The sequence below is a fragment of the Phacochoerus africanus genome, chromosome X (genome assembly GCF_016906955.1).
Source record: "Phacochoerus africanus isolate WHEZ1 chromosome X, ROS_Pafr_v1, whole genome shotgun sequence".
Taxonomy (NCBI): Eukaryota; Metazoa; Chordata; class Mammalia; order Artiodactyla; family Suidae; genus Phacochoerus; species Phacochoerus africanus.
This window is the reverse complement of record NC_062560.1, coordinates 57,907,906-57,932,106: the sequence shown is the minus strand read 5'-3', so window position 1 is coordinate 57,932,106 and position 24,201 is coordinate 57,907,906. Positions and strand designations below refer to the sequence as shown.

The 24,201-nt window shown below is 37.8% G+C and overlaps 1 protein-coding gene across 1 annotated transcript in view; it reads right to left on the bottom strand.

Moving 5' to 3' along the window:
* Positions 1–24,201, bottom strand: part of AR (androgen receptor) — a 194,866-nt gene that overhangs the window by 168,201 nt on the left and 2,464 nt on the right. The window lies entirely within an intron of this gene.

The window sequence follows — 24,201 nt, the reverse complement described above, 5'->3', positions numbered from 1 at the left end:
AATTTGGATTGTTATTTCATAGCAAATTAAAATAAATTCCAAGACGCTGTCCTTTTTCTTTCACATACTAGATTTTTTTTCTTTTTGTCTTTTTGTCTTTTTAGGGCCACACCCATGGCATATGGAAATTCCCAGGCCAGAGGTCGAATCAAGCTGTAGCCGCCAGCCTACACCACAGCCACAGCAATGCCAGTTGCCAGCCATGTCTGTGACCTACACCACAGCTCATGGCAATGCTGGATCCCTAGAATTTTAAAATCTAATATTCTATCAATAATTAGATCAACATCTAGGACTTTCACTCTTTTAGAAGATATAAAAAGTAACTTTATAATAATACTTTTGTAATGATATTCTATTTTATATTCTGATTTGGATTTTTTTTAACAAAAGATTAAAAAGAAAATAAGGAAGTCCCTACGCACATGCAGTCTTAATGGCTGTCCCAAATATGTGTTGGCTAACAAAATTGGACACTTTATGCCATTTGTATAAAACATTATTTTTACCATGGATATTTTATCTCAGAAAAGTTGTAACTCTTCCACCCAACACTTACCCTCCCTCCCTAGAAAAGGCAGAATTAAACCTGATCAATATTTTCTCAAACAAAACAGAATGTCCAGTTTTGCTGCAAAAGGAAATCTCAGAATATTACTTTAACTGAATAATTTTTGTTTTTTGAAATATCCACCCATTGCCCTTTTTTTCTTATTTTCCCTAAACAGGTGAAAAGTTTGCCACATGCAATCATTTGGTAGTGAGATAGCCTTTATTATGACCATTATGAAAATGAGGAAATCAAATTTTGGTGTTATGAAGGTTGGCTAGAATGTGGAGTCTACATACAAACCTCCATTTTCTGACTGAAATCTAGCAACACAGAATTCTCTGTATTCAAATTGATGTAACAAAAGAGAAACTCAACTATCTGAATTATAAAATATGATAAATTTTACCTCTTGGTTGTGTTATTTGCATTATTTTACATTTAGTAATGCAAACTAAGTTAAGAGAGTCTAAATAGATCAATTATTTAATCATCATGTTAACTGTATATAAATACTATGTCTAGATGTTTGATAATTTTTCTTAATGGACTGTTACACATACAGTCAGATACACACACACAGGGACACACGCACAGAGAACCACACACAACTGATTACAAACATAAACAGTTCTGCCCAAAGCTGATGCACACTAACTAAAATGAAGGCATGTGCACAAAAAAAGATAAAGAGGTCAATTCCAATTGATGCATACAAACATATAAGTCAAAAATTACAAGGGCCCAGGAAAGCAAAACATAGGTATACCTGGTTAGAGAAATATGAATTAAGTAGGCAGATGCATTGAAACATATATATAGAAAGACACATGAATATGAGGACACTAAGGGCAAAAAAGAGAGACAGAAAGTGACAAGAAGCAGACAAAGAGAGAAGGGCTAATACACAAATAGAAACAGTCCTCCCAAAACAGACTTGCATTGGCACTAAAAGATCCAGCCATGCAGATGAACCTTTCCACAGAAAAGAAAATCATGGACTTGGAGAATAGACGTGGTTGCCAAGGGGGAGGGAGAGGGAGTGGGATGGAATGGGAGCTTGGGGTTAATAGATGTAGACTACTGCCTTTGGAATGGATTAGCAATGAGATCCTGCTGTTTAGCACTGGGAACTATGTCTAGTCACTTAGGATGGACCATGATAAGGGGAGAAAATAGTATGCATACATGTATGTGTAACTGGGTCACCATGCTGTACAGTAGAAAGAAAATTGTATTGGGGAAATAACAATTAAAAAAAATAAAAAATAAAATAAAATAAATAAAAATAAAGATCCAGCCAAACTTAGAAATCCATACACTGACAAAAACAATGAGCTGCATATACAGATGCAGTGACATATGGGCTTGGAGTAAGAGATGTTCACAAAGATAGAAACATGTCCAAACCCAGAGGAAAAAAATACAAGAAAGCACAGAGACAGGAGAACTAAGAATGGATAAAAAGAGACAGGGGCACATTGACTCAGTAAGATGCATGTGGGATTACTTAGAGTCACAAGTACAAAAGAGACATGGTCCCACTAGCAAAGCACACAGAGTTAGACATTGTTAATAGGTCTCTGTGACACAACTGTTCAGAAATGGATTAACATATATAGATACACATAGTCTGCTACACAATTATGTGCAAGCATCTAGCCAGAATACAGGTGCTGAAACTCACTGCTATCCTGTGCACCAAGGCTGAAAACTGGAGGGCTCCAAGTATGCTGCTTACTGTCCCTAAGCATCCTGCAGGCAGGCCAATGTGCATGAGAAAAGCAGCCTTAGTTTAGGTGATAAAGCGTTTTTTTTTTATGTTAATAATAATGAATTGCTCAAAACCCCCACCACAATCCCCCACCCACACTTTAGTTTTCCCCAAACCACTGAATGCAAAAACAGCTTAATAAGCAAGCTGACCTACATGCCTAATAGATAATGCTGTGACTGCATCCTATAGGTCCCAGTCCAAACCTTACAACACTCACCATTGAGTTCCAAGTTTCAAACAAAAACCTCCAACCTGTGAGGCCAAAGTATCATGGGAAAAGGAGAGAAGTAATTTCAGGAGCATTCTGCATTCATTTCCCTGGTGCACTGTACAAAGTCCTGTTCAAAGCAGGCCTCCAGCACCTCAGAGGCAGGTTTTTACATAAAGAGTAAGATGAAGCAGATGACCTCTGAGGAATCCCTGTCTGCTCTCAACAGGTACAGGAGAAGAGAGCAGCTTGGCAAATTAGAGCTGAAAAACCTTTATTGCTATGTGCAAAGTGTGAGAGGGGGGAAGATTAAGCCAACGTGACCTCTCCATGCTAATCATCTCTTTATTAATTAACAGAATTCACAAATGTGATTTTAATGAGGACAGTGAGATGAAACTATTATACATGATAATCACACTTCCTCCATCTTCTAGATCCCTGCAAAAAACAAAGGGACAGGGGAGACATATTTACACTTTAGCCAGAGCTGGGATCTCAGACCCCACTGTCCTCAATGTATTGTAGAAAGGGCTAAAATCCTGAAGATCACAGAATTTATCTGAGCTAAAAGTGGCCTTAAAGAGCATCTAGTATTAATGTAGGAGTAGAAGCCCTTTATTTCCAATCTGAATGTGTCATGATGAGTTTTGTGAACTTGAACTTCCCTGCCTAGATTTCAGTTGCCCACCGTGTACAAAAAGGGACTGACCTGCATGGTCCCCTATAAATTCTGATGATCTCTGATTCTTTGGTATAAGCTTGTCCCCTTTCAACTTACTGTTTTGAACTGATGTCTAGAGAAGCACAACTAATCCTTAGAAGTGGATAGGAGAGTATTTTTTTTTCACTAAGTTAACAAATGCCTGTTATATACAAGAAGGAAAAAAGCTCAGATACACACGCCCACTTGAAACAAGCCTCAAATGTTAAATCAATAAATAATAGGGGCTTTGAGGGGTTAGAAAGGGGCTTGGAGGGTCTGCTCTGCCTGCCATCTGCTCACCCCTATTTTTACAATGTTTCAATGCTTAGGCTGTCTACTACTCTCAGCACATATTTACTACAATTGTAGTGTGGCTGGTACTGGGGCAAAGACCCACCCCTGAATGCCACACACATTCAGGCTTTTAGGAAAAACAAGACAGTTTTCATCACTGAAGAACCATTATTTTGTGAACAAAAAAAACCACACTTTAAATCTATAAGCCCTTTCTGAGTTTACAAAACACTTTTAGACTTATCCTTTCATCTATAAAATTAGAATTTATGTTACAGATGAGGAAATTTTGACCCTCAACTGTTAATTTGTCCAAGGTACACAGATAGTAAGCAACAAAGTCTGGCCAAAAATCTTGGTATCTGAAGCATACATTCACTGCTCTTTCACATACCTCTGCCTTTTCATTCATTCATGGTCCTCCTGGTAATCATTCAACTTTTCCTCCCACTTCGGTCCAGCAGGAGGAAAAGAAAACCCTGGCATCAACTCAGGGCTGAAAGGAACTCATGTCTAACTCCCAGCTCCACGTGTGCACAGAAAATAGGGAAGCAGGATGGGGTGTGGCACCTGGCTGAAGGGCTCTTGGAAAGGAAGGGAAAGAAATCTTTATCATTCTTATTACTGCTAGTTCTCAGAGAACATTGTGGGTAAGTTTATGAAGCTAATGAAGTAAAATAGAGATGACAAGTTGCCCAGGAAATTCATATCCTAAAATCATTTTTCCTGAATTAGCTATAACTTTGATTTTCCATTTTACAGTTAACCAAGGTACTTAAAAGCCTGGATTAATCTCTGGGCCACAGTACCCATGAAGGTTATAAAATCTTTTCTGAGGATTTCTTAAGAAGATTCTAGAGAAGGATAATGTTGAATGGAGGCAAGAAGCTTTGGCTAATGGAGGGTAGATTTAATGGTCTCTATGAAAAATAAAGCTTAAGTTGTGTTGAAGAATAGAAACAGCAGTGAGACCAGAGGACAAAAAGCTAAAAATTGAAATTTATATCCCAAATCCACCAAATTACTCACTGTGTGACCCTGAACAAGTCATTAACTTCATCTATAATGTGGAACTAATAAAAAATGTCTAGGATCAGATTAAAGATTAAATGAGAAAAAACTACCTTGCCAACATCTAACACAGCACCTAACTCCATCTACTGAGAGGTGGATGCTCAAAAAAAATGTAATAATTGATCATGATCAGTTTACCTATGCCGGTAAAGAGTTTTAAGTGTCATGTGTTCAAACAAGTGGAATAGTGATGTTCCAGTTCTGCTGACTAGTACCTGGGGAAAAAAATCCATCATCACAAGCCTAACCCTCACACTCACGTACAAAGAGGCTGCAACTTTCACTTCTGTTCTTAAGAAGAGAGGATTAGATTAAAAAGCTATCAGTCATAAAGTTTCATATTCATGCACCCAAAATAAAAGACATCCCCATTTTCAGGAGGGCCATACTCATTATGCAAGAGGGATATGGCTTTTCATAAGCAGCTGTTCTTAAGTTTACTACTGAAATATCAGTACCCAGTCTCTGCGAGTTTTGAGACCTGAGGCGATGTCTTATTTTCATTTTAATTCTCAGAATCCAGAAAGTGCATTTATGAATAAAAGAATGAATCAGTGAATTAATGAAGGAAATGTTTATCGTTTGACCGGGCCTATATTGCTGAGAATTAAAATGATGTTCCACAAAGGATGGAGCATATCTTTAACTCAAAATTGAAAACAATGTTCCCAATCAAATGTGGATTCATTCATTCGTTTATTTAGTAGCAAATCTTTACAGTGATCTAGAAGAAAATAAGACTTAAAACCAGAAATACATGGTTCAAATTCTGTTTTTTTCCATTTACTATCTAAACTACCATGGAATATTCCCTTAATATCCTCTAGCTTCAGTTTCCTCATCCATGAAACAAGGACGTTGATCTATGTATGCTGTGCCTATCTCCAAGTTGGTTTTGAGAAGGAAGGAAAGAAGACAATATGCCTGAAAGTACTGGTAAACTCTCAAGCACCTTATACTTCCTAAGAATTGTAACCATTTAATCTCACACATTTCCAATGGTTCCACTCCCATTTTCCAGTCCTTTCCCATTTCTTAAATCAATTGGCTATAACAAAGCCAGCCACCACATCCTCTGCAAACTATTTAAAAACTAAATGCAAGGGAAAGGATATACAAATGTAGAATCATTATGTTGTACACCTGAAATTATCATATGATATAAACCAATTAGACCTTAATACAAGAAGGTGGTTGGAAGGAAGGCAGAGGCCTAGGTTTCCTGCCTGCTTTAAGCAAATTTTGGCTTACCTGATTTCTTCTAGGTCTTGGATATGACTGCCTAAACAAGTTATTGCTGATGAGATAAAAAAAAGTCTTAATAACAACCTTTTAAAGTCATCCAAGAAACATCCCTTTTGGGATCCACTATGGCTTCTACGCCCAGTAAAGAGAAGGGCTGTGAGGAAGATTCTGCTAAGAGGGAGATGGCATTATAGAAGTAGAGTGGGCATCTATGTCACTCTTATGGGATACAGACTGAGGAGCAAAATATGGCAAAGTAGGTAAAGAGAGGCAGCAATGGGCAAAGAGGATAAAAGTTGCCTTGAAAGAGAAAGCAGCGTGAAGTCTGTGGAATAGGGCTCAAAGAGGCCAGGACCAATTTGTACCTACAATGAATAATTGCTAACTGATATTTTACCCCAGTAATAAATTAATAAATTTAGAACTGCAGTGGATAATAAAGTAGAAAGAATTATATTACCATGTGTGTGTGTGTGTGTGTGTGTGTGTGTGTATGAAAGACACCTTCCATCAACTGCCACGTGCCAAGTTACCAAGGCACAAGACCATAAACTGAAAAAAGAAAGAAGGAAATGAACAAATCAAGTTTCACATTTACTTTCATCTACGAGAGCAGAAGCATTAAAATTTCGGATAGCTGGCCCACTGGTACAAGTGATCCCTTCCTCTCACGCTTACTATTTTATCAACTGAGAAGGAAACAAAAAGTGATAGAAAAGGAAGTCTTACTAGATGTTCTCTAGAGTCATGGGGGCTAGAAGTGGGTCACCTTGTCTGTCCCCATTGGACAGACAAATAGAAGTCAAATAGATTTCACTTCTCAACTTATTACCCCATAGACCAGGGTATAGTCCTTACCTCTTGTGATCTGCCAGCCTGCTCTTCAGTGACTCAGCAGATCTTTAAATATACCCAGGCAGGGAGCTGTTCTGAGATACAGTTTAAAAAATGTTTTAGTCTGTTTGGGGTGCTGAGAGGCGGTCAGGAAGGTCCTTTGTTAACATGAAGTTCCCAAGAAACTCAGCATTGCTATGAAGCTCTCTCTATACTAAGCTTGTTTTTATTCTGCTGTCTGCTGTTTTCCAGCTGTGTAGAGCACAAGGATGAGAAGGGGGATGGTTCCAGGCCATGGAAGGAGTTAAGGAATTTCCCTCTCAATGATTCTGTGGGGCAAGGGACTGATGTGTGCAACAGAGTAACAGGTTTAAATGTAGGGGCCCCCAAATCACCAAGGGGCTGGACTTGGCACTGGGTTGTTCTGTTGCATGAGCTGTAGCTTAAAGGAGGGGTCTTCTCATTCTCCCTGTCTTCTCAGACCAACTCAGTCTTGGCAGTTTGAAACAAGAGATTTCAGCTGGGCTGAGGGAAGTAACTGAGTAACTCACATTACCAAAGCAAACCATGTTCCCGTTATCTGTAATGACCTCATGCTTACATTCCAGTCAAAGCATTTTGGAGACTTAGAGCTTTGTGGAGGGGAGGAAGGGGCAGAAATGGCCTGAGGAAAGGCTCATGTACTTCAATTAGAGTCTAGCCATGTGTTTTCCCAAGTTCTGCTTGTCTGGTACTAATAATTAATAATAATAAAGATAATAATAATGAGGTGAAAGAGGAAAAGGAGAACCATTTTATTAAGCTTTCATTCTGGGCCAGGCTTTGGTCAAGACTTTTTTACATTCATTATCTTGCTATACTCAAAAAAACCCAATGCACAAAGTACTAGTATCTTCATTACATAAATGAAGAAACTGAAAATAGGAAAGATTAGGTGGCCCGGAAGACACAGTTAGTAATTGCCAGACCGAAGATTTAAACTAAAATCTGTCAGATGCCAAAGCCTGTGCCTGAGCCTTAACACATTATACTTTAGCCCTGACCCCAACTTCTTTTCCAAGAGCCCTAAGCCTCTCTGTAATTTATTAAAAATCCCTAACTCTGCAAGGTATATCTAAAATCATCCAGGTGTACATTTGGAGTCATTTATAGGCTTTTAAATTGTCAGAAAGCAACTGTGAAAATTACCTACTGTGAATCCAAACCTCTGCCTTATATATATGGTTCCCAGCAAGTCCAGCTTCTTTTTGAATGCCTTCAATATGGGTGAATTTACTACCTATGTGATACTCCCACTGGATAGGAAGTTTGTGGTGAACAAGAAGACAGTAATTAACATTTTAGCATCTACTAAGTGGCATGACCTTCATCTAAACTGTTTTATTTAGTTGTCACAATAATGCTGTGAGGAGAGCATAGAGATGAAGAAGTTGAGGCTCAGAGAGGTTAAATTACTCACCCAAGGTCATACAGTTGGTAAATGGCTGTGCCAAAACTGAGAGCCAGGTCAGATCTGATTGCAGCATCCCTCGTACTTTTATTTAGTCCCTCCTATATGAGAAGGAAAAGCCCTTGGGGTAAGGAAGTCTGTCAAGATCTGCCAAAGCCATTGATCCAACAGGGATGGCAAAACCAAATGCTTAGAAGAGTCAAGAAAGTAACTTAGGAGTTCCCGTCGTGGTGCAGTGGTTAACGAATCCGACTAGGAACCATGAGGTTGCGGGTTCGGTCCCTGCCCTTGCTCAGTGTGTTGACGATCGGTGTTGCTGTAAGCTGTGGTGTAGGTTGCAGACGCGGCTTGGATCCCAGGTATAACACTGTTATACCTGCAGTTGGTCGCATTGTACTCTCTCTCTTCTTTCTCTAGTAGCAAAGTGGGGTTTTTTCCACACTCAATTTTTTAATAGAACATTTTCAAATATCAAGAAGTGTGATTAACTAAAAGTGAAGAATGGACCAAACTCCATGAGAAATGATTGCACATTCAGTTAAAGTGCGAATGCTGTTCCGGCGAGTCATGTCCACTCGGGAGGAGACACAGCGGTCTTGCGGGAGCTTGGGGCAGGTGAGTGTTGGTGGGTCAAAGTGACTCGCTGAGGCCTGTTCGGCAGCTTGGAAGTTGAGGTTTAATGCTGGCCCGTCATTGCCTTTTCTAGTCAGAATGGCTTCCTCCAGCCAAAGTGGAGGCCGTGCCCTCAGGCTGTGACCAACGGTGCTGTCCTGGGGCAAATGTCTTCCAGTCAGTTCCTCAGGGGATCTTAATACTCCTTCCTGCTCCATAATGGCCGTATTTTTTACTTGAAAGTAGATGGGACCCAGCCACAGGGGTTGTACAGTGTGTGTGTAGTTTGTGTACATAATGTGTGTCTGTTCTGTGTATATATAGTGTGTGTATACTCTGTGTGGAGTGTGTAGCATGTATGTATATAACTGTGTGCACCATGTGTGTATACGCTCTGTGTGTATATTGTGTAGAAAGTGTACATGCTGTAGTGTATACATCTGGCTGTGTGTAGTGTGTGTGCATATAGTCTGTGTGTATAATGTATGTGCCTACAGTTGTGCCTGTGTAGTGTGTGTATAGACTGTTTAGAGCTGTTTAGGCTACAGCTCCAATCTGATCCCAACCTCCATATGCTGTGGGAGCGGCCCAAGAAATAGCAAAAAGACAAAAAAAAAAAAAAGTAACTTAAGTGAATAAAGCAGGATGCTGGGTCTGAGCAAACTGGAAATTACATGCTCCTCACCTCCAGCTGATTATCGTCATGCAGGAATATAGTTCCAATAATGCCAGATCTTCATTTCCAAAGCCAGAAATCTGAATTTTTATATGAAATGTAATTTGATAAACACACACACACACAGGTTTGTGCCCATGCAAGTACATAAAAATGTTTCACAACTCATCTGGTCCTTGTTGGAAACTTCTGATGTAGGGTGAATCCACTATGATATTTTCCTTTTACTGAACTGCAATCTAGCCTCACTGGTTTTGCCTTTGTGGTACCCCAGAAAAAAATATCTAACTCCTTTATTCCATGACAGCTCTACAGATATGAGATAATTTTATGTCCATTGCTCCCTTCCTTCATTCCCATACCCAACTCAGCATCTCAGCTTTCCCATGCTTTACAAGAGGAGATGTACCATGAATAATGGAACTAAACACCGCATTATAACTATAGTCTGACTAGAATTTAACAGAACAAGACTATCACTTCCTTTATTCTGAATCCTATATTTCTATTAGTTGAACTTGTGATCAATGGATCAATTTTTTTGGCATTTAATACTACTGACTCTGATTCACTTAATAAATAAATACTTATGGAATACCTACCATGTGCCAAGCTCTAAGCTATGTGTTTTTTTAATCTTATACAAAGATATCCATGAAAAAACCTTTGCCCTAAAAGAGGGTACAATTTTAAAAGATATATAAGAGAAGCACAAAAATAATTATAATTTAAGGAACTAAATACCATATCAATGGAGAAGGAAAAAAGGGATAAATCTAAAAGATTTATCTGACTCTTGACTTATAACTAACACCTATCATGCCATCTGTTCCTCTCCTTGCAAAAATCTTATAATCTAAAAATTTCAAGCCCTAGTTTACAGAGGAGGAAACTGAAACCTACATTCTTTTAAGCATATCACAGAGATAAGTTCTCAATGGATTAGGGGATGAGAAATTGCATATCTTATGAGACTGTATCCGAGCTAAGGTTATAAGAATGTATAGTGTTAAAATTGGGATAGCCTTCAAGGCCAAAGAAATAATAAGAAAAACAATAAGTTCAAAGAAAAAAAAGAGTGAAAATGGTTTAAGGTGACAGATCCATTTGGCTAGAGTTTAAGGTTTTTGTAATGGAATTACAGGAATCGAATTGAGGCAGGAAAAGTAATCAAGATCATGAAAAGCTTTGAACACCAGACTTAAAGAATTTGCATTTTAACCCATAAGCAAATGATGAGGAACTGCAATTTCAAACAAGCATTACATAACTGCTCAGCAAGACTTCCTCTGTGCTAAGTATTGAGAACACAGAGATTAAAAACAGCATTCTAACTCTCAAGGAACTTACATACCAATGAAAGTTAAAAATAAAATACTAACAATATTGTAACTGAACTTTGGGAAATTTAACCTGGTGGGATGAATACAATGTGAATCAGAAAGCAGTACAGAGGATTGTAGAGAGCAGGCATGAGGTCACTGCACTAAACCATGCAAGAGGTGATGAGGATTGGAAACTGGGGAGAGGGAATGACACAGAAAGCTTTGGGAAACAACATATTGTTTCTCTACCTTAATTCCCAAAACTGCCAGTGCAGCTTCTCCCAGACACTGTGAGGTCATCTCTGATAGGGAACTCTGAACTTGGAAGAGTAGAGATGTCCCCGCCCATCCAATATCACATGTGACCTGGCATATTTTGAGTCAATTTAGCAAATGTCCAAAGCAAACAACATACCATTTGAAAATACAAGTATGGTTAAGATTTTTGGTTTACTATTAGGTAGCTGGTAACTGAAATATCTCAATCTAATTTAGTCTTTTTTTTTTTTTAAATGCTGATCAAACAGATTTTTCAAATGAACAACTGGAAACTCCAACAGACTACACACTTGCTAACTTTTGTATATTTAGACAAAGATAAAAGGAAAAGATGGTAAGCAGAGTAAATAGACCCAAAACATGTTTTGGAATTCTTTCTGCACCCAAACATCAAACATCAAGAGTTTCCATCTTACTCCCAACTCTCATTTTATGCGACCTCATTATTTAACTAGAGGTTGGACAATGCTTCAGAGAAGTGGCCCAATATGACACATTTGGAAAGATGCATTCTCTTATGTACTGCCAATTTCCAAAAGAAATGCCTAAGCAGTTACCACTTATATGAGTGGGGAGTTTGGACCTTTCTTAAAAAAAAATCTGGAGAGAAGAATACTTTCATAGAAGCCTTCTTCCATTTCCACAATAACAAAAAGTTTGATCTGACAACCACATTTATCACTTCCTATGGGATCCTGCACAATCAGTTTGGGCTAGAAGGACAGAGGTCAGACTGGGAAGCTCCTCTTCTTACTTAGGGCAGTTCTCACATGCTGACATCTTTTCATGACATTTTTGTTCCTTTTGTCTAGAAGGACATCTGGAAGGACAAGGATTCTGATCATTCTTCCCATTCTCTGCCCAATCTTGCTGATACAGAAAGTTAATTTTCAAAAATTAATTTTAAAAAGTTAATTTAAACAAAAAAGGTGAGAGGCAGGGAGATACAGGAGGAGGAATAGAGGGAGACAAGTCAATGTGAAAAGGGAAACAGTGAAAAATGCAAATAAGTTTGGCAGTCTGGAGTCTCAAGCTCAAACTCTGGTTCTGCTAATTATTCATCATGTGCCCTTGGATAAGTGTCTTCCCTACTAAAAGTCCTTAAAAGAAGTTGGTGCATTTTAAGGATGAGTTGCTTAATGTTTGAAGCTCAGGCACAACGTTTTGCATTAAAAACTTCTATAATATGAGTAAAACACTTTTCCCTAAATGTCATGGAAAATAACAAAAGTTGTGGAGTTGAACTGCCTAGACTCTTTTAGTTACCTGTTCTATAACCTTGGGCATGTTACTTACTTGTTCTGTGCCTAGTCATTCACCAGTAACGTGGGAATGATCATAGTGCTTATCCTAGGGATTATTTTAAAAATTAAATGAATTAATACACATAAAACAGCTCCTGACTCCAAAAAAAAAGCTATTTTATTTTTCTCACCTATTTTTCTTACCTCCTATTTAAGCAGGCATTGACTTACCCAGGTTTGTAGCAGGCTTTGAGATTTTCAACCACCTTGGTATCTCCAGGTCTTTTTCAATAATTTCTATATTTCTGCTTCCCGATCCCTGATCCCTATTGCAAATGATCAACTTCTTTACCACCCCTTTTGTGTCCCTCCACCTCCACTTTAATCCCCAGGCACTCAGCCATTTGCTGAGGATCAGATCCGTGAACTATAATAGACAGTGCCAACACATAATGAGCTCATCTCAGTCATCAGTCTTTTGTGATAGTAGAAGTGAATGACAAGTTAATCTGAGAAGCTGTTGGTACTAGAACCTCGCAGTTACAAGCCAGACATCCCAAATGTGCACACAGCTCTACTGCTTCCTACCTGCGTGACCCTTGGGCAAGTCACTTAATCTCCAGGAGATTATATACCAAGGTTGTTGTGAGAATTAAATTAAGTAGTCCACATAAGGCACCAAAATTTGGCACATAGCAAGTAGTATCGTTATCATTGCCATTATAATTCTTTGTTTTTGCCAATACATTTTTTTCTACTGTACAACATAGTGACCCAGTTACACATACATGTATACATTCTTTTTTCTCCCATTATCATGCTCCATCATAAGTGACTAGACATAGTTCTCAGTGCTACACAGCAGGATCTCATGGCTAATCCATTCCAAAAGCAATAGTTTGCATCTATGTTTTCGTTTTCCAATATAGGATTTTCCAAGGAAACAACAGATAACTAACCCTTAGAATAGGCTTGGACTACAACAAAGTAGCTTTCTGTGTGACTTTGGTCAAATTCCCTTCTATCTCTGTGCCTAAGGCACCTTATCCATAAAATAACCAAACTGGACCAGATGGTCTCCCACGTTCTATGAACTCTAGTATCCTTCAATCTCAGGCCATTTATGTTCAGATTCTCTGTAAGTTTCAGCTTAGATCAAAGCTCAGTGGCCATTAAAAGTCTGTTTACTGTATTTTTCATGGAAAATTATTCTGGTACATGGTTTGGTAAATATATAATAATAATATATTGGTTTGATTGGAGGCAGCAGCCTATTTGTGTCGTGTTCCAGTTTTTTATAATTTAGTTTAATTACCTGGAATAAGGTTTGGGCAAGAAAAAACTCATCCCCACCCCTACCCCCTGCTCAAATGAGCTCAGAATAACACTGAGAAAAGAAACAGCAAGTTGGTCTCCAGAGGAACTGAGTTTTGTTGCCGGCTTGTTGTTTCACCCTAGAAAAGACTTCACCCCTCTTGGCCTCTATCCAGCAAAAGAGTAGAAGCAAGAGGCACTAAAGGTCTAGGTGATCTCGGATGTCCCTTCTAATCTCCGTGATGACTAGAAAGCCAAGGGTACTGCGTGAAAATTAACTGAGAAGTCAAAAGTATGTTCACCAGACAACTCAAACTTTATACATACAAAATCAAACTCTTGATTCCTTCCCCCTCCACACACACATACCTGCTCTACCTACAATCTTCCTCATCTCAATAAACAGTAATCATGCTTTTAAAATTGCTTAGATCAAAATTTGTCAATCAGCCTTGATTTTTTTCTTTTTCTCACAATGAATATATAATCTTTCAGTAATTTTTTTTTTCTTTTTGTCCTCTTAGGGCCACACCCATGGCATATAGAGGTTCCCAGACTAGGATTCTAATCGGAGCTGTTGCTGCCGGCCTAGGCCAGAGCCACAGCAACACCAGATCCGAGCCGCGTCTGCGACCTACACCACAGCTCATGGTAACACTGGATCCTTAACCCACTGAGTGAGTCCAGGGATCGAACCCGCAACCTCATGGTTCTTAGATTCGTTTCCGCTGTGCCACGACGGGAACTCCTATCAGTAAATGTTGTAGGCTCTATCATGAGAACACACTGAGAATCCAGTGTATTCTCACTTCCTTTATCAATAACCCCTTGGTCTAAGCCACCATCATCTTTGACCTGGGTCACTGCAGTAGCCTCTTCTCCTTGCTTCCCCCCTTGTTCTTATAGTCTTCTCCATGCAGACAATAAGTAAGCAAACAAATATATAAAACATCAAAAAGTGTAGATGTTTTAAAGAAGAGGATCCTGTTAAAATATCAGTCAGATCTTGTTCCTTTTCTACTCAAAACCTTCCAATGACTCCCCAAAGTTCTAAGGAAGACCTGAGAGGTCCCTAATTAATTCTGATCTCATCTATTATCATTCTCCATTTACATAAACCAGCATACAGATCTCTCTTTTCCATAATACCAAATATGCTTCTGCGTCAGGCCACTTCGACTTGTGGTTGCCTATGTCTGGAATATTCTAACCCCAGATATCCTATGGCTCACTTTCTAACTTCCTTTAGGTCTCTGCTCAAATATCATCTAACAAACATAAAATAGTCCTTCCCACTATCAATCTCTATTCCCCACACTCTGCTATATTATTCTTCATGACACTTATCACCTTCAAATATATTCTATATGTCTCCTTTCACTAAACTGTAAATAAACTCCATAAAGGGAGAAATTTTTGTCTGCCTTGTTCACTGCTGTCATAGGTGCCTAGTATAGAATTTGATTTCTAAAAAGCTCAGTAAGTTTTTGTTGAATAAATTCAGTCTATAAAGTAGAATGACAAGGTTGTTGGCAACTAGATGGCCCACACAACCCAGTCCATCAGTCTGGTGAGTGGATAAAAGACCCAGAAGCCTTAAGAGCATCACAAATTTCTGCCTATGCTGGTTAAGTTTCTTTTGCCTCTCTGGCTCTCCTATTTCCTATCTATGAGGTGAGAGACCTGTGTGATAAAAGAGGAACACTTGATTAGAGGAAAAAAGAGGGGGGGAGAAATCTCAGCTCTGCCACCTTGAAGCTATTTTACATTAGATATGTTACTCAACTTCTCTGAACATAAGATTTACAATAGGAAGGACAGTATTATAATAGTATGAAGACTATTACAATACAGTAAACCTGACTAATTGTATAGGGTGTAAATGAGGATGAAATGCAATAATGGCATATGAAACCACTCTGTAAACTGTAAAGTATTACTGGAATATGTCCAATGTCACTGTTCCCTATTCCACACTCAGAAAAAAGTGTCAAAGAGGAGTTAAATAGTGTTACTAAAATGTTTTTGCACTTTGGAAATGAACACCCCAGATAAAATACTAGGTACCATTATAGCTTATTTACTGTCTGGTACTAGGTGATTCTGGCTCAAGTTATCAGGTGATAAGCTGAATCCACAAAAGGAGGCCATTTCCAGGGAAACTTTGCCACAGGACACTTGAAGTCCCCCTAGTGGCCAGATAGTGGGACTACATTTTCAGAAGCAAGGAACCTATTCAACTTGCAGAAAACAGAACCCATAATTAAGAGGTGGGCCATTTTAAGTTACATCGTCTAATCCAGCAAAGCCCTTATAAAACAAGTTTTCGTGTTCCCTTTACTCCAAGAATTGTTTTATTTGTGCTTCTCACTTCCCTCCCTTAGCCAACACCCTGAAATTCCATTTATACAGAACCACAAAGCAAGCCACCATGATCAATAGAAAACTTGAGAGGAAAATAATCACTCTTGTTCTGACCACTACATTGGGCATCTTTATTTGCTCTAACTCCAAACTTAGACTCATTAATCACCTTCAATTTAAATAATTCCTCACATAGTGCAGACTTGTATAGTCAAAGACAAAACATGTTCCCAGCAAAGTGCAGTAATACAGCCAAAACTGAAGAAACTACTAAGTAACCTGACTAGGGTGGCACTGTTGAAAAAGCAGAAATATATTCCAACACCTTACTTGAGTTCACTCTTCACTGTCTTTCTAAAAAGTATCACCTCCTGGTATCTGAAATATCCATCAAGACCTATAATCTATTACTTAGTAAAATCATGTCCCCACCTAATACATAAAGGATAACAGGTAGCCACAGGTAATACTGTTGACCACTTTAGCTTCTTTTTCAATGTCTACATTTTAAAAATACATTGTACACAATACAGCATGACATCATACTGGCATCATGGTGCTGCCATTCTGTTTTTTTTTTTTTTTTTTTTAATAGCTATAAGCTCCTTGAGGGTAGTGATCTCAAGAGTCTCCCTGAATTATGTTTCATTTACCCTGATCTCCTAGTACACAGCTGGGCAGATAGCAGTTGTTTAATGAAAAGTGGCTGATTGATGGGTACTTTTTAAAAATCATTTTATTAGGGTCAACTCTAAAGAAAACTAAGTCACAATAGGACCTTTTGTTCAGCAGTGTGCAGTTCACTTACCATTTTCAGGGCACAATAGCTATAGCTGATTAGATATCACCCTTAGCCTAGTGTGTTAATGAGACCATAGGTCAATTCCTTTATAGGTGAATTTTATCTCTTCTTTATGGTTATCGAGTACATCTCTGAAAAGAAGATCGAGTTATATGACAGTAAATGAACCATTTCTTCATCTACAAATACACACCAGAAGGAGTCGTGGTATTTACTTTATCTAAAGAACAATATATAAAAACATAAACTTATGACTCTAGCTGCTTACACAAACCTAAACATAAGCCAAATACAGCTAGTAATCTCTTTGGCCTAGTATGCGTTTGTTACCTGTTTTCATGTTAGTTTTCTGGATAGAAATTATTATTCCTCATCCCCTTGCTAATAGTTCCCAAATCCAAATACTAAAAAGATGACTCCTAACTGCATAAACCTTATCAATAAATTTATTTCCTACTATTCTCCAAAGACCTGACCATTTTAGAGACATTCTTCTATTCATCCAGGAAGGGGCTGTCATTACCGATTCTAATTCATAGTTGAGGTAAATTGATAACAGTGTCCTTATGCAGCCTTCATACAGGATGAAATGAAGGATGCTTTCATTTTCAGCACAGCAGCAGGAATCTTCTGCCTCTTAAGTCCCAGAGGTGTTCAAAACTCAGGTACTTTCAGCAAGGTTGCAGGATATGAAGTCAATATAAAAATCTATCATATTTCTATACATTGGCAATGAACAATTTAAAAAGGATATTAAAAAACTATATTAGCATCAAAATTTAAATGTTGAGGAATTAATTAAACAAAAGAAATGCAAAGTTTATACTCTTAAAACTACAAAATATTGTTGAAAAATGTGAAGATGACATAAATAAATGGAAAGACATTCCATGGCCATAGATCAGAAGACTTAACACTGCGGAGATGGCAACACTCCCCAAATTGATCTACAGATTCAATGCAACCTTTATCAAAATCTTAAATGGCTTATTTGTAGAAATTGACAAGCTGATCCTAAAATGCATACAGAAATTCAAGTCTCCACAATAGCCAAAAGCAATCTTGAAAAAGAAGAACAAAATTGGAGGACTCACACTTCCTCATTTCAAAACTTATTAAAAAACTTACAAAACCCACAAACCATATATGAAAAATGGAGTGGACTTTAAAATTTACAGTTTGCTCTTCAGTGAACACCATTAAGAAAATGAAAAGACACTCACAGTATTTGATAAAATGTTCACAAATCACACACACACACACACACACACACACACACACATTCATGCACAGGCACAGACACATCCCTAACACAGGCGGACAAAGAGTCAACTTTTGATTATTTTGAGGATCTAAGAAAATGCTAAGCATTTTTCCTTTTGGGGAACCCTAGACTTCCTTTCATCCAACCAGGAACTCTACTCTACCCAATCCAGCTGGAAAAATCTTCAAAGATTATCTGCTACTGCCCCTCATTGTATAGAGCAGCACTTTCCAATTGAAATATAATGTAAGTCACATATATTGTTTGAAATTTTCTTGTAGCCACATTAAAAAAAGTCAAAAGAAAAAGTGAGGTTAATACTGATAATGTACTTTATTTAGTCTAATATACTTTAATGTCATTTAAACGTATAAATAACACAAAATTATTGTAAGTAAAAAAAAAATACCTCGTACAACTCAATAATAAAAGGACTAATAATCTAATTTAAAATAACCCAAGGGGAGTTCCCGTCGTGGCGCAGTGGTTAACGAATCTGACTGGGAATCATGAGGTTGCAGGTTCGGTCCCTGCCCTTGCTCAGTGGGTTAACGATCTGGCGTTGCCGTTGCCGTTGCCGTGAGCTTTGCAGACGCGGCTCAGATCCTGCGTTGCTGTGGCTCTGGCGTAGGCTGGTGGCTATAGCTCCGATTAGACCCCTAGCCTGGGAACCTCCATATGCCGCGGGAGTGGCCCAAGAAATAGCAAAAAGACAAAAATAAATAAATAAATAAATAAATAAATAAATAAATAAATAAATAAATAAAATAAAATAAAATAACCCAAGGATCTGGATATACATTTTTTCCAAAGACTATAAACAGTCGATAAGCACATAAAAAGAAACCTAATCATCAGTCATTACAGAAATGCAAATCAAACCCACTTTGAGATACCACTTCACACCCACTTGGTTGGCTACAATTAATAAGACAATAACAAGTATTGGCAGGATGTGGAGAAATAGGACCCTCATTCATTGCTGGTGAGATTGTGAAATGGTTCAGCCACTTTTGGAAACAGTTTGGGAGTTCTTCAAAAGGTTAAACACAGAGTTACCATATGACCCAGAAACTCCACTCCTAAACTCCACTCCTAAACTTCACTCCACTTCTTTCAACCTTAAAGAATTGAAAACATATGTTCACACACAAAAACTTGTGTGTAAATGTTCATAACAAGTGCTGCTCTAGATTGGTTTCCCCACATCATAAACAAATATTATTCATCAGAACCAAAAGGTAGAAAACACTCTAACATCCAGCAACTGATGAATGAACAGATAAAATGTGGTACATCCATATAAAGGAAAGTATGGATATGTGCTTCAACATGGATGAACATTGAAAATATTATTCTACACAAAAGAAGCTAATCATAAAGGCAACATGTTGCATGACTCCATTTATATGAAACGTTAGAATAAGCAAACCCATAGAGACTTAAATTGGTGGCTGGTTGTTGCTCATTTGGGGTGGGGTTTGACTGCTAAGTGATTAAAATATTTTTATTATATTTAAAGTTGAGCAACCATTAGCACAATCAATTTTAGAACATTTTAATCACTTAGCAGTCAAACCCCACCCCAACCCTGAGCGACTATATACTTTAAAATGGGTAAATTCTAATATATATTGTGAATTACATCTCAATAAAGCTGCTATTAAAAAATAAAACTCAGGTACTGCCTGATCTAAATTGGCAGCATTCTCAAATAACCAGCCTCTTAGAGCTATAAGCTTATCTAGATGAGCCACTCTCAAAAATGCTCCAGTCTGCAGGTTGGCAGCAGGAATCCATGTGAGAGAGAAAGGGTAGCAATACTCATGAGTGTACAAAGAATTGTGTACAAATCACAGTCTATCATTTCTAACCAGCAGTCACTGAAAGTAGCCCTTACTGAGGAAAAATCTAAAATATCATCTGTCGGGTGGGAAAATTCAAGAAAAAAAAAGTTAGGAAGTGCTGCTCTAGATTGGTTTCCCCACATCATAAACAAATATTATAGAAAATACAACTACTTCTCCCTCAACTAGCAAAGAGATGTTCATTAAGCACACTTCTGGCTTATCCAAATTTACATGAGTGCCAGTAAATAAAGTGGAAAATGCTAAGTCTTTTATTTGAAAAGGGCACTGTATAAATAAGAGATCACAAGATTCTCTTCAATATGACAAATGACAACTAATACTGATAAGTGTATGGAACTTTACAAGCAAGAAGGGGAAAAAAGTCAACTTTGTGTTTAGGATGAGGATAACTTACTCTATGAGTTCAACATCTCAGAACTTGATGACAGGCTGGCAGGCAAATTCTGAGGTAGGATAATTTCTTTAATACCTTTCTTCATTTTTAAACAATCAATTTACATATAGCACACCGCATTAGCCAGCCGGACACTGCCATCAAGCACCATCACACACAGATTAGGTACCGCCTGTGAAAGCACTGCGGAAGTCTGACCCAGATGGAGCTGTCTCAGAGGTGAAAGGGTCCAGTTATCCTCAGGTTTTGAGAAAAGATTGTGAAAACAGCCAAAACAGAGAGAGACGGAGAACAAGAGACAGAACAAGAGAACAGCAGCCAGAAAAATACTTCATTAAATCGCCAAGTCCTCATGCCATTTAGTTTAGCTTCCTCAGCAACTATTGAATCAAGCTCTAACCCCAAGGTTAAAAAAAAAAAAAAAAAGCCCAGCTATACATTTTGTAATCCCCTAAGTCATCTAGTCTTAAAAAGAGAGGTGTGCTGGGGTTGATCTCTCCAGATTAAGAAAAAAAAAATCTTTAGGAGCATGCCACAGGTGTAATGAGAAAAAATATGCTGAAAATATAAAGAAGAGTCTATATTTCAAGTTTGAAAGCATGAAAGGAGTAGAATGTAAGAAATTTGGGAACAGGCAGCACTCTAGGAAGCTGGAGACAAAGAGAAAATGGTGGAGGTAGGGGGTGGAGAGAGGTTTCCTTTTCCCTTTCCAACCAACCTCACAAAGCTTGATTTTTATTTGTTTCTCATTTTTCAGAATCATGATTTCAGGTTTGGTTATAAAATAAGCCCCTTGCTTACCACTCCCAGCTGGCCCTCTGCTCCCTGCTTGAGCAGGGTTCCAATTGAAACTGGTAGTCTTGATATCACCATAAAAGTTAATAAAATTGTCCATGTCCCTAATTCCAACTCATAATTCCACCAAGAAGAGCCACAGCACAAGTAAGAGTCAGGAGACTGAAGAATTCTTTGTTTTAAATTCATATATGCATACCAGATGAGAGAATTACTAGAGGGAGGTAAAATGTGTAAAAAAGAAAATTAAATGTGCCAGCAAATTCAATATATAACATCAAAGCTTACAACTCAAGAAGAATGGAAGTCTGATGAGGCAAAATTAGCACTAGCAAGAAAGCACCCGAAGTGACCCTGCAATTGGAAAGCTGCAAGCTTCTTCAAAATATCTTTCACTGATGTTAACCTTTGGCAGAGCAGAGAGAGATACTCTGTGGACAACCAGGAGAGAATTATATCGCTATATCTTACACATATTTCCAAATGGGGTATCACCCAGTGTGACTATTTGGTTCTAGGATTCTGATTAGTGCTAACCAGACAGAACTCACCAGCTATTTGCTGAGCACAAAGAAAGGATGCTTCTTTCCAGCATACTGACCCCGTATATGAAGGTTTATGGACAGAAAACATCATTCCCAAAGCAAAACTCGGCTTTAAAAAACAGACAAACTACTCCTTGCAAGACAGTCCAAAAAAGCTGCTTGATAACTGTGGAGGGGAGAGGAGATGGAAAGGGGAATTAATAAAATGACTTCTTTTGAAATAGCTAATAAAGGCAGTATTTGCCAATTTCAAAGCACTACTAAAATACTACTTATTATGAAGACCAGAACGATGACCAAGAGAAAAATTAAAATGTTCTCTTTTGCATGTGGGTAATTTACTTAAAACTCAACTCTAATTCCTGCACAGGCTTCACTTGGTCTCATCTCTGAAGAATAAATATTTGTCATATTATTATGCAGTTTCCTGGGATATAAAGGCCCTACTTCTGTCAAGTGGGACAGAAGTCAATTAAGAAAGTTGCAGTCTTATTTGATCTCTGAAAGACAGCTCCATAAAGGATTATCAGCTTTTCATATAAGCCCTATCACTTTTTATTATTTCTTCTGTTCATACCACATGCTAAGATAAGTTAAAAAAATATAAAGGACCACCTTGGGCCTCTCTCCTCTCAACAGAAACATTGTAGATGTATAAGAACACAGAGTTATTTCAGAAGTTACTAAAGTTAAAAAAAAAACCTGCAATTAAATAATGTGTATGAACACACACACACACACACACACACACACACACACACACAAACAACTGAAAAAGGGAGGAATCCAGCAGATCATCAGAAGTCTCTAGAACGTTGAGATTTTTAATTCAAAACTGGCATACGATGCACACAATACAGAAAAGGTAGAAACTCTAGCTTTGGCTTAAAAAAAGCAATTTCACCAAATTGAGCCCCTATGAAATTAAGAAAGAGAAAGTAAGAAAATGTTAACTTTTAGATTGGATTTGATTGAATTCTGATGAAATTGATAAATTTTCAAAAAAACTGATTTAAGGATATTCTATATCCTAGAAATGAAAAAATCTTTTAAACCTACAAGGCAGGAACTCCAGTTTTTTTCTTTCACAGGACTTCCGTAATCAGTGCAGCGATCAGAAACCAAGAAAGATTAAATAAGCTTGAACTTTCTTTAGGTACTGCTAATTTCTCACTAGTTTATACAGGCTTTTTAAATAAGTATTTCCATGAAGACCTGGGATAAAATCACCTAGCTTACTGCATACCTGATGGGAAGAACTTTTTGCTCACTAGAGCCATCTGAAAATTTCAGATTATGTCTTTGAAAACACACATCCCTTAACAAGTATGTGGAAACATTCATCTCCTTCCTGTTAACTAAGTTATCTGGGTGTTGTGGGGAGGCATACAGAGGAGGGACAGTTCGGTGATAGGGCAAGTCATGAAGTACTTTAGACATTCCCCCCACTCCCCCCCCAAAAAAAGTTCACAGTAGAAGAAAGCTCCACTGACTAGCAACAGCCCTTGGAAAACAAAATATACTCTAGCAAGTAAATAATTTCATATAAATTGAAGCTCTTTGTTCCACAGTATAACCACATTGCAAAAATTTTAAAACAAACAAACTTCAAATTAACTAGAAAAAAACTGACAATATAAATAAACCATTTGAAAATCCTGTAAGCCAAACCTTAAAAGCCTAAAAAATGTAAAGCCTCATTAGAAGCTGTTTCTTCAATAGCCCAGAAAATAATATTCCTTCTTTTTTCTAACACTGTGCCATCAACCTTTCAAGAAGAGAAACATCAGTGAAAGGAGGTAAATTATTATATTTAAATATCAAAACAAAGATACTAAGGCTAACAAATCTTGAACAAAGTCAAAGGTAAAAGAAAATAGCTAAGAAACACAGAACAAGACACAAGTCCATGAGGACACTGGCATCCAGCAGATTTGGGTAATTAATTCCCCAGTCAATATTCCCACCATCATGGAGATAAACTAACATCTTAGTTTTATGGGGAAATAATCTTTAACCTGGTCTCCAAAAAGCTCAACTGTGTTAGGGACTAATTTTTAACAGACAAGATGAAAATGACTGCCACTTTTCTCATGTCCTAATTAAAACTCTTGGGCAAGATTAATCCTCAAAGATCCCTAACTGTTCTTACTCTATTGGTTAGAGGTAAAATATCATGTTTTAAAATGCAAGAATGTCCTTAAAGTGAAGGAATGTATTGAAGGACCCTATTCCTCCCTCACAAAAACAGATTTCTGAGCACACTGGAATAGCAGGGAATCCTTAAAATTTTTCCCAACACTTTTATAAGACTCAAATCTGGTTAAATTGTTCATTAAAAGAACATTCTCTTCTTTATAGATCTGATGTAAATTTGAAATATGGAACTGTGGATCTGTTGTAATCCATAGAGAAAATAAACACTTTTACAAGAGAAAACCAACCCAAGCATCTAGTTCAAACAAAGTCAACCTGTGAAGGCAAATCTTGCCTATTGTTTACCAGGAAAGTTGTCATTTGGTTTTCCCCTACCTTTGTCTGCTCTAATTGTGCCTGGTTGGAGTCTCTCTGCTGACCT